At 37.1% G+C, this 10,796-nt stretch overlaps 1 long non-coding RNA gene across 1 annotated transcript; it reads right to left on the bottom strand.

Annotated features, from left to right (window-relative positions):
- Positions 1-428: 428 nt before the first annotated feature.
- Positions 429-10,272, bottom strand: LOC126612648 (uncharacterized). The gene is made up of 3 exons (XR_007619210.1): positions 9,978-10,272; positions 2,176-2,678; positions 429-479 (listed from the first exon to the last, which is right to left on the bottom strand). It is a non-coding gene; the product is annotated as an uncharacterized LOC126612648 (long non-coding RNA).
- Between the last annotated feature and the right edge of the window lie 524 nt (positions 10,273-10,796).

Genomic DNA, 10,796 nt, shown 5'->3' with positions numbered 1-10,796 from the left:
CTACCAAGACTTGATGAAATGGTGATTTGCATGCTTGATGCGTAAAATAACTTGACACACAAATTAAACCCTCTTTTTGACAATTGTAGTATAGATGTAAGTAGGGTATCGTTCTAGGCCGGAGATTAGGAGGGATTGCTAATCTATTCTAAATTAATTTAAAAATATTAAACAAGACTCAAGGACACAAAACTAGGCTAAAAACTCTAATAACTCGAAACACACTTAGAATGACTCAAAATAATGAAAACAATCAAATTAGACACTAGGAACTGAAATGGACGGAAATTGAATTAAAAGATTAACAACAATGAAAACTAACTAAATAATATAATTTAATAATGGGGGGTAGTTTGGTTTTAACGAGAAGTAAATTAAACTTAAATAAATTACAGAATTGACAAAAGCATGAATTAAGGTGAAATGATAGGTGACAGACTAGCTAGAGGGTTCTTCTCCACACATGACACATATGCAACCTAAATTGATTTTCAGTTGTTCTTTCAATAAATTGTAAATCTCAACGCCCCAAATTAACCGTGAATTGCACTAATTAACCCTCAGTTTTTCCACAAGTTATTGGGTTGGATGATTGCATACGACAACCCAAAACATTCCCTACAAGTTCCCTACATGAATTGCATAATAGAGATACAAGCAAGAATCATTAAGTTCTATGAAAAACATAAGCATTGACGAGGCACTCGTTACTATGATTTGCATGAAACTTATGCCAAGAATTTACTTAACGTGATTGTGTATAACAACCTTCACTACTTGTGAATATAAGTTCATAACGATTAGGTGAAATTCACTTATATTCTAGCATCAAATTCATGCATGTAAATTAAGTATGCATTCTTAATCGACATACAAAAATAAGTTATCAATCAAGCAGTTAAGCAAATTAAATCACAACTCAGAAATCACAACTGAAGGTAATCAATTCATATTACAAATATATTCATAGCTTTCGAATTAACCTCTAACCAAAATAAATTTAGTTACACATTATTATCAAATTAAACCAAAAGTAAAACATGGGTTTGAGAAGATAAAACCAAGAAGAATGGAGTGAAACTTTGCTCTCTGTGTTGCTCACGCTTGGTTCTGTGCTCTCTGATCTCCCCCGTGCTGATTTCTGCGCTGTTTCCTCCTGACCTTCACGCTGCCAAAGGCAGCTCCCTCTCTCCCCGCGTCTCACTCTGTCCACTCTCCTCTTCCGCGTCAGTCCCAGCTGCATGGGCAGCTTTCCTCTGATTCTCCCTGGCGTCTGACTCTGTCCGTCCCGCTCCCCCAATTTCCTCCGCCCTACCCCCCGTAACCTCTCACTTATTATTCCTTTTGTTTCTTTAAGGCAGCAAAGCAGCTTGCTGCTTTTCTCCTCCCACGCCTCCAGCTGGTATCCCACAATGGGTGGTCAAGAAGAAGAACAATAATAAGAAAAGAGTGAGTGTTTTGTGGTAGGTGCAAAAAGCACTCATGCTAATGCTAGCTGGACTCGTTCCCTAAAAAAAAAACAAAAGTATCACAAATCCTATAATACGTAAAAACAAGGTAAATAGCTCAAAAATATAAGGAACTAACTAAGAAAAGACGAGTGAATTTGAAGTAAAAATATATATAAATATGATCCGATCAAATACCCCCACACTTAGCTTTTGCTAGTCCTCGAGCAAAACAAAGAAAACATGAAAAGTAATAACATGAAAAACATTAGTTTCCCCCTATGTGATGCGAAAATTACTTGACACACAAATTAAACCCTCTTTTGACAATTGTAGTATGGATGTAAGTAGGGTATCGTTCTAGGCCGGGGATTAGGAGGGATTGCTAATCTATTCTAAATTAATTTAAAAATATTAAACAAGACTCAAGGACACAAAACTAGGCTAAAAACTCTAATAACTCGAAACACACTTAGAATGACTCAAAATAATGAAAACAATCAAATTAAACACTAGGAATTGAAATGGACGGAAATTGAATTAAAAGACTAACAACAATGAAAACTAACTAAATAATATAATTTAATAATGGGGGGTAGTTTGGTTTTAACGAGAAGTAAATTAAACTTAAATAAATTACAGAATTGACAAAAGCATGAAATTAAGGTGAAAGGATAGGTGACGGACTAGCTAGATGGTTCTTCTCCACACATGACACATATGCAACCTAAATTGATTTTCAGTTGTTCTTTCAATAAATTGTAAATCTCAACGCCCCAAATTAACCGTGAATTGCACTAATTAACCCTTAATTTTTCCACAAGTTATTGGGTTGGATGATTGCATACGACAACCCAAAACATTCCCTACAAGTTCCCTACATGAATTGCATAATAGAGATACAAGCAAGAATCATTAAGTTCTATGAAAAACATAAGCATTGACGAGGCACTCGTTACTATGATTTGCATGAAACTTATGCCAAGAATTTACTTAACGTGATTGTGACTAGCAACCTTCACTACTTGTGAATATAAGTTCATAACGATTAGGTGAAATTCACTTATATTCTAGCATCAAATTCATGCATGTAAATTAAGTATGCATCCTTAATCGACATACAAAAATAAGTTATCAATCAAGCAGTTAAGCAAATTAAATCACAACTCAGAAATCACAACTGAAGGTAATCAATTCATATTACAAATATATTCATGGCTTTGAATTAACCTCTAGCCAAAATAAATTTAGTTACACATTATTAAAACAGAAATAAAGTATAAGTTTGGAAAGATTTAACCGAGAGAGAGAACAGCTTGCTGCTTTCTTCACTGGCGTCTTCCCTCACTGCGTCACAGTCTCCCCGAGGCTTTTCTTACGCTGTCAGTCTCCCCCTCGGTTTCTGCTCTGCCCGTCAGCCCCCCACGTCAGTCTTTCCTGCACTCTCTTATATCCCGCTGCCCAAAGGCAGCCTTTTGGACTCTCTGACCTCTCTCTTATTTTTCTTCTATCCGGTCCTCTTCGCTGTCCCGTGATTTTCCTCCCCTCAGCTCTCCATATCTTTCTGTTTCTGTCCTTCCCCTTATATTATTTTCTTTCTGCCATCCACTCCACTTCCTTTTGCTCCTGACTTCTCCCTTGCCAGTCTTTTATTTCTTTTATTCTTCCACTAGTCCTCCACTTCTTTCTTTTCTTTTCCTATTTTATTTCCACCAGTTCGTGTCTCTCATGCCCTCTGACCTCTCCTTTATTTTCTGCTTTTCTTGTGCATTTGATGCTGTAATCACATAAATGTTAAGGTCTTTTGGCATCATGCCTTCGAATATGCTCCCACTCTCCTTCATTCTTTTACAAAACATAAATCATGATGATGTTTGAAACATCATCATGACTTATAATTATTATTTTTCTTTTTTTTTTAATTTTATTTAAAAACTGATCTACACAAACAGTTTTGACGAAATTATTACATAAAATTTCACTTGTTCTATTTTTATTTTCTTTGCATAACAAATCCTATAAACACAAAAATAACGTAAATAGCTCAAAAATATAAGGAACTAACTAAGAAAAGACGAGTGAATTCGAAGTAAAAATATATATAAATATGATCCGATCAAATACCCCCACACTTAACTTTTTCTAGTCCTCGAGCAAAACAAAGAAAACAAGAACAAGAAGTAACAAGAAAGACATTAGCTTCCCCCTATGTGACCCTCATAGAATTTCATTCAAGAGAACAAATCATCAAGAACCATAGCTAGCATCAAGGAACTAATCCAAGTTCATCTTCCTTATTCAAATATTAGCAGTAATCTTTGAATCATCCTTGAAGTGTAGTGTGTGAGATAGTCATGCTAATGCAATTTCAAAATTTTTATATTTTTAAAATCATCATATGCAAACTAGCAACCTTCTCACGGGATATACACTCAATCACACATGTGTCTAGTTTAAATGTGTTTCGCTCAAAGAATCAAATGTGAAATTTCTACCATAAGCTTGCATAAAAATCTCATCTCCACAATCATAATTGCAAAACTTAAATCAAGAGGACTTTTATTAGATGTAATGAGGTTTAGGGAGAGGGTTATTGAAATGAAAGAATAGGAAAACACAAGTTCCAAGCTACATTGCAAGCAATTCTTTTCTTTAGATTTATAAGAACTCAAGCTCTCCAGCAATTCTTCTAGCACCTCCAACCACAACCTTAAACTGAAACTTTAAAAACTTTTTATTTCATTTGTATACAATCTTTCTTTTTCTTTTTTTTATTTATTTTTTTTAATTTTTTTTTAATACAAACATGAAATACCCCCACACTTATTCTTTTGCCAAACACCTTCAAAGTACTTCACAAACATTTCTCATAAGACAATCTCGCATTGCTCGCTTGGAAAGGGTAAGGAAAAATGTTTCAGGTATAAGGGTAGACATATCTGGTGATAAGAAATAAAAGGCTCAACATACACGGCTCAAATTGGCAATCTAATGATATCATTTTTCTTTGGGAAACATGGTTATTTGGGCCATAGTGGTAAACCTAATGCCTCTATCATTTCCAAATTCATGCAATCAATGACAAACATTTCGAAAGATCGTTACGCAAGTTCTAGAGATGTATCTCACATAAGTTCATCACACATAAAAAAAATAGGAGTGTATGAAAAATGCACACACTTTCAATAGGCTCAAAAACTCACATAGGATGTATATGGTCACTAAATTCACATATGAAGCTTTAAGTCATGCTTTAGTTTCACATCAACAAGGCTATGTGCATTTGGTTTTTCAAAGATGATCAAACATGTACAAAACTAACAAGAGAATTAGGAATTTCACAAAACACATGTTAACTAAGTTCTTGATGATCAGGGTTCAAATTTGATCCAATTATATCATTGGGTCGGGAAACTAACAAAAATCTAATTCATAACAATAAGGGAAACAAGACAATATTTTTGGATTTTTTAAATTTTCCGATTTTTTAATTTTTTTTTTTTTTTTTTTTTTTTTTTTTAAGAAAACAAAACTAATTAAGAAAACAAAAAGCAACAACACAGAAACAAATGAAACCAGTTCGTAGTCGAAGGTACAAAAAAAATTAATTTGGTCATTTTTTATACTCTTTACCCCCAAACTTAAACTGGACATTGTCCCCAATGTCAGAAAACACTATAATGCAAATAAAAATAAAATAAATAAATAATAAGAAACAAAATAAAACAAGTGGACTGAAAACTTCCCTAATTTGCAGTAAAATCAAGCGATGACCCCCAAGCTAAAATTCTGCAATCAACTTCAAGGGTGGAAATAACCAAAAGTTCCTGCAAAGAAAAGAAATAATTCAGTTAAGTAACACAAGAAAATATAAAAAAAAATTGCAAACGAAAAATTGAAAATCACGATAAAAGACAATGAATAGAACTAATAAGTGATCATTGGTCGTGCTTGTTGACTTTCCACAGCTTTCCTCTTGAACTGGGTGACACTTAGCTTTTTACTTGCAAGTGATGATTTGATGATATTGTACGGCGAAGCTTTGCTCTTTGGTGATGTTGCAGTTCCTTATTTGTTCTCCAAGCAGATGTGGCAGCTTCTCTAGTTCTTCAGCTCGGACTCCTTGTGCTGGGTTGATTGTACGAGCTGCATTCTTCTCTGCTTGTTTCCTCTGCATGGCGGGCAGGCACGAGGTAGAGGTATTGGTCTGTTTCTTTCTTCAATCTTTCCAAGTGCCCACCTCTTGCTCTCTTTCTCCTTGTCCCTAGCTGAGGATGAATCAGCACGTTGTCTCCACATGCTTCGAGGTATCATCTTCACTTCCCTTATACGTGAGAGACGAAGAGGAAACATAAGATGATGAGTACTCGAGAGCAAGTGCTGGCTGGAGAAAGGACAGGGAGAAAGCATGATATGAGATACTTGTGCTCTCAACCTTGATGATATGAAATACTTGTGCTTTGGATGGGTTGTTTGCAGGGGTATCCCAGGGGATGAAAAATACAGAGTGACTTGAGAGGGTTTGTTGGAAAGCCATTTCAGAGAGGAAGAAGTGCTGAGAGGGTGTGCCTTTGCTGTGGAAGGCGAAGGTAGATACTTATGGGACTTTTCTTCACAACCGGAACTATTCTCTCACTCATTGTCGGCAGCCGGTGGATGGATGAATAGTACATATTACGCGCTTTCTGACAAAGCTGCCCGTAATTTCCGCAAAGCTGCCAGTTGCATGTGACGAGTGACGACACGTCTGGACAAATTGATCTTTTGAAATCCGGGGTTCGGCTCGTGGTTTCTGAGCAAGCCCAAATTTTAAGAAATGAAACGCCTCTTTTGAGAAAAGAATCCGGCTTTTGAGAAAGGAACCCCGACTCTTCGATTTGCGAGAGGACGCTTCTCTGAGGAGCGCCTCTTTGATTTCTTCTTTTTATAGAGGCGTTAATTTTGTTCCACAACACACTTGAGCTCCCTCCTGTAAACTCTCCCTTCTTGCACTTCCAAAATCTTAATCTGTCCGATCTCTTCTTTCTCAACACCTTCAGAAAATGTCTGGCCCTTCCGATCGTCGTTTTGACTTGAACCGTGGTGAAGAGGCAGCCCCGCCTTCACCAGACAACATATGGCGTCCATCTTTCATATCCCCTACTGGTCCTCTTACCGTTGGGGATTCGGTGATGAAAAATGACATGACCGCTGCGGTGGTGGCCCGGAACCTTGTCACCCCCAGAGATAACAGACTGCTCGCTAGACGATCTAATGAATTGGCGGTTAAGGAGTCTCTGGCTCTTAGCGTGCAGTGTGCCGGTTCCGTGTCCAACATGGCCCAACGCCTATTTGCCCGAACCCGTCACGTTGAATCGTTGGTGGCTGAAATACAGAGTCTTAAAGAGGAGATTAAAGGACTCAAGAATGAAAATAAACAATTGCACAAGCTCGCACACAGCTATGCCACCAACATGAAGAGGAAAATTGACCAGATGCAGGACACTGATGGTCAAATTTTACTTGATCATCGGAGGTTTGTGGGTTTGTTCCAACAGCATCTGCCTTCGTCTTCTGGAGCTGCGCCAACTGCTGAAGCTCCAAAGAATCAACCTCTGTTGCCTCCTCCTTCTGTGGCCCCGCCGACTGCTGAAGCACCGCCGACTACTGAAGCACTACCTGACCAGTGAATGCTATTAGTTTACACATCATTGTAAAATATTTTTACTTTTATGTTTTTTTTTTTTTTTTTAAATCAATGTAAAATATGTAAATCAATGTAAAAAGACTTTGGTTAACCTTCCCCCACACTTAAACTAAATAACACAAACTCACAGAAATCAACCAAATAACACAACTAACTAAACAAAACAAAATGAAAGCAGTAAAGATAAGGGTGTAAGAATTCAAATCTGATTTGGTTAGCGATTCCAAAGTCTCCCTTCGTTGAATGCTTGGGTTGCCTCCCAAGAAGCGCTTGATTTAACGTCTTTAGCGGGACAAATCTTTCCTTTAAATTCCCCTCGGCTCCAAAGCATGGAATTTATCTTTTAATGGGAGGTGATACTTGAAATGATTCGGCAATGGTTTAAATTCAAGAGTGGGTGCCTGAATCATCAAAATCAGAAACATGTTAGTATAAATTAAAATTAAAATTGGAGAAGATGGCTTACTTTCTTTTTCCGACACAAACTCAATGACAAACACCACATTTTTGAACATTTCCGGGACTTTGAACTTGGCCAGGTTTACTATGATGGTTGTGGCTTGTCCCGGGTCATCAAACTCAACTGCTTTGGGCTTGATTGTCTCATGCACAGCCCCTTGGATGAATTCTTGATCTGCTTCAACCACTTCATTCTCTTGAATCGTTCTTCTTGGGAAACAAAGGCCTTTGAAATATTCAACACGATCTAGAACTTGCTTTGTTGCACCAAGAATTGGAATATCCTTTTGTACCTTTGGAAGAGCTTCCACAATGTCTTTTTCACTCTCTTCTTGCTTGGGAATCAAAAACCTGCTAGGAAAAGGGACATTGGGAGGAATATCATTAGAATGAAGTGAATTTAGAACTTCCTCACCTAAGTTGGATGACATAGGGATTTTAGGAGCTTGCAGCAAGAATTCTTCTAAACTGCCCAGGTTGTCCTCCTCCTCTTCTGCTTGCAGCAGCAATTCATCCATGTTCGGGCTGTGTTTGGATGGTTCTGGGACAGCTTCATCCTTCATGTCACCTTCTAAAGTGATAGCATCGTGGATTTCAAAATCTTCCTTCGAATTTTCAACAGTTGAGCTGGAGAGTTCACTTTGCTCTTGAATTTGTACCATGAATTCCATAATCTCTCCTATTTGACTCATCAATTTATCCAACTTCTTGTCTTGATTTTGTTGGTCCTGCGTCAAAGAGGTTAGTACTTGAAGAATTTGATCACTATCCATGGACATACTTGAATTTGATTGGAATTGTTGTGGGGTATGCGGTGGTGGCTGCATAGGCGTTAAATAAAACTCCTCAGATTGCTGCCAATATCCATCTTGTTGAGCCTCCTTGGCTTGATTTTGTGAGCCCTGCACCAAAGAATTTAATTCATTAAGAATTTGATTATAATTTATTGACGAACCTGAGTTTGATTGAGCATATTGCATAGGTTTTGAATAGAAATCCTCCTCTTGCTGCCAATATCCCTATTGTTGGAATTGTTGAGGTTCCCCCCACATATAATTTGAATGATCTCTCCAAGCCGAATTGTAAGCATTGGAAAACATGTTGTTGCTTGGTTGATCATAGCCTTGATAACCCCAAGCATCTTCATTGGCAGAAAATTGAGGACTTTGATATCCTTGCCCATAGGGCACATCAAGTGTAGGGACACTTGGCATTGTGGTCCGTTCGGCATTATGAGTCAATTGAGCAGTGAGCTGTGCCAATTGAGCTTGAATGGTCGCAAGTGCCATGTCTTGCTCCATTTGTACCTAAAATCAAAGAAAGAAAAATAAATCAAATATCAAAAGTAAAATACACAAACACCAATATAAACATAAACAAAAACAAAAATAAAGGGATTAGCAAAGTTGCTAATCCCCGGCAACGGCGCCAAAATTTGATGCGTAAAATAACTTGACACACAAATTAAACCCTCTTTTTGACAATTGTAGTATAGATGTAAGTAGGGTATCGTTCTAGGCTGGGGATTAGGAGGGATTGCTAATCTATTCTAAATTAATTTAAAAATATTAAACAAGACTCAAGGACACAAAACTAGGCTAAAAACTCTAATAACTCGAAACACACTTAGAATGACTCAAAATAATGAAAACAATCAAATTAGACACTAGGAACTGAAATGGACGGAAATTGAATTAAAAGACTAACAACAATGAAAACTAACTAAATAATATAATTTAATAATGGGGGGTAGTTTGGTTTTAACGAGAAGTAAATTAAACTTAAATAAATTACAGAATTGACAAAAGCATGAATTAAGGTGAAATGATAGGTGACAGACTAGCTAGAGGGTTCTTCTCCACACATGACACATATGCAACCTAAATTGATTTTCAGTTGTTCTTTCAATAAATTGTAAATCTCAACGCCCCAAATTAACCGTGAATTGCACTAATTAACCCTCAGTTTTTCCACAAGTTATTGGGTTAGATGATTGCATACGACAACCCAAAACATTCCCTACAAGTTCCCTACATGAATTGCATAATAGAGATACAAGCAAGAATCATTAAGTTCTATGAAAAACATAAGCATTGACGAGGCACTCGTTACTATGATTTGCATGAAACTTATGCCAAGAATTTACTTAACGTGATTGTGTATAACAACCTTCACTACTTGTGAATATAAGTTCATAACGATTAGGTGAAATTCACTTATATTCTAGCATCAAATTCATGCATGTAAATTAAGTATGCATTCTTAATCGACATACAAAAATAAGTTATCAATCAAGCAGTTAAGCAAATTAAATCACAACTCAGAAATCACAACTGAAGGTAATCAATTCATATTACAAATATATTCATGGCTTTCGAATTAACCTCTAACCAAAATAAATTTAGTTACACATTATTATCAAATTAAACCAAAAGTAAAACATGGGTTTGAGAAGATAAAACCAAGAAGAATGGAGTGAAACTTTGCTCTCTGTGTTGCTCACGCTTGGTTCTGTGCTCTCTGATCTCCCCCGTGCTGATTTCTGCGCTGTTTCCTCCTGACCTTCACGCTGCCAAAGGCAGCTCCCTCTCTCCCCGCGTCTCACTCTGTCCACTCTCATCTTCCGCGTCAGTCCCAGCTGCATGGGCAGCTTTCCTCTGATTCTCCCTGGCGTCTGACTCTGTCCGTCCCGCTCCCCCAATTTCCTCCGCCCTACCCCCCGTAACCTCTCACTTATTATTCCTTTTGTTTCTTTAAGGCAGCAAAGCAGCTTGCTGCTTTTCTCCTCCCACGCCTCCAGCTGGTATCCCACAATGGGTGGTCAAGAAGAAGAACAATAATAAGAAAAGAGTGAGTGTTTTGTGGTAGGTGCAAAAAGCACTCATGCTAATGCTAGCTGGACTCGTTCCCTAAAAAAAAACAAAAGTATCACAAATCCTATAATACGTAAAAACAAGGTAAATAGCTCAAAAATATAAGGAACTAACTAAGAAAAGACGAGTGAATTTGAAGTAAAATATATATATAAATATGATCCGATCAATGCTATTTCTGTTATAAAAAAATGTGTGCGTTGCGGGCGCTATTCTCACTGACCCCTTTAATAATATATCCTCGATCCCCCACTGCTTGTTTCGACATGTCAAGGAAAAAAGTTATTTTGATGATTTTAATTTTTTAAACTACTAAAAAAAACTTACTAT

Source organism: Malus sylvestris, chromosome 17 (genome assembly GCF_916048215.2).
Source record: "Malus sylvestris chromosome 17, drMalSylv7.2, whole genome shotgun sequence".
NCBI lineage: Eukaryota > Viridiplantae > Streptophyta > Magnoliopsida > Rosales > Rosaceae > Malus > Malus sylvestris.
The sequence above is the reverse complement of the archived record's forward strand: the minus strand, read 5'-3'. Positions and strand labels throughout refer to the sequence as shown.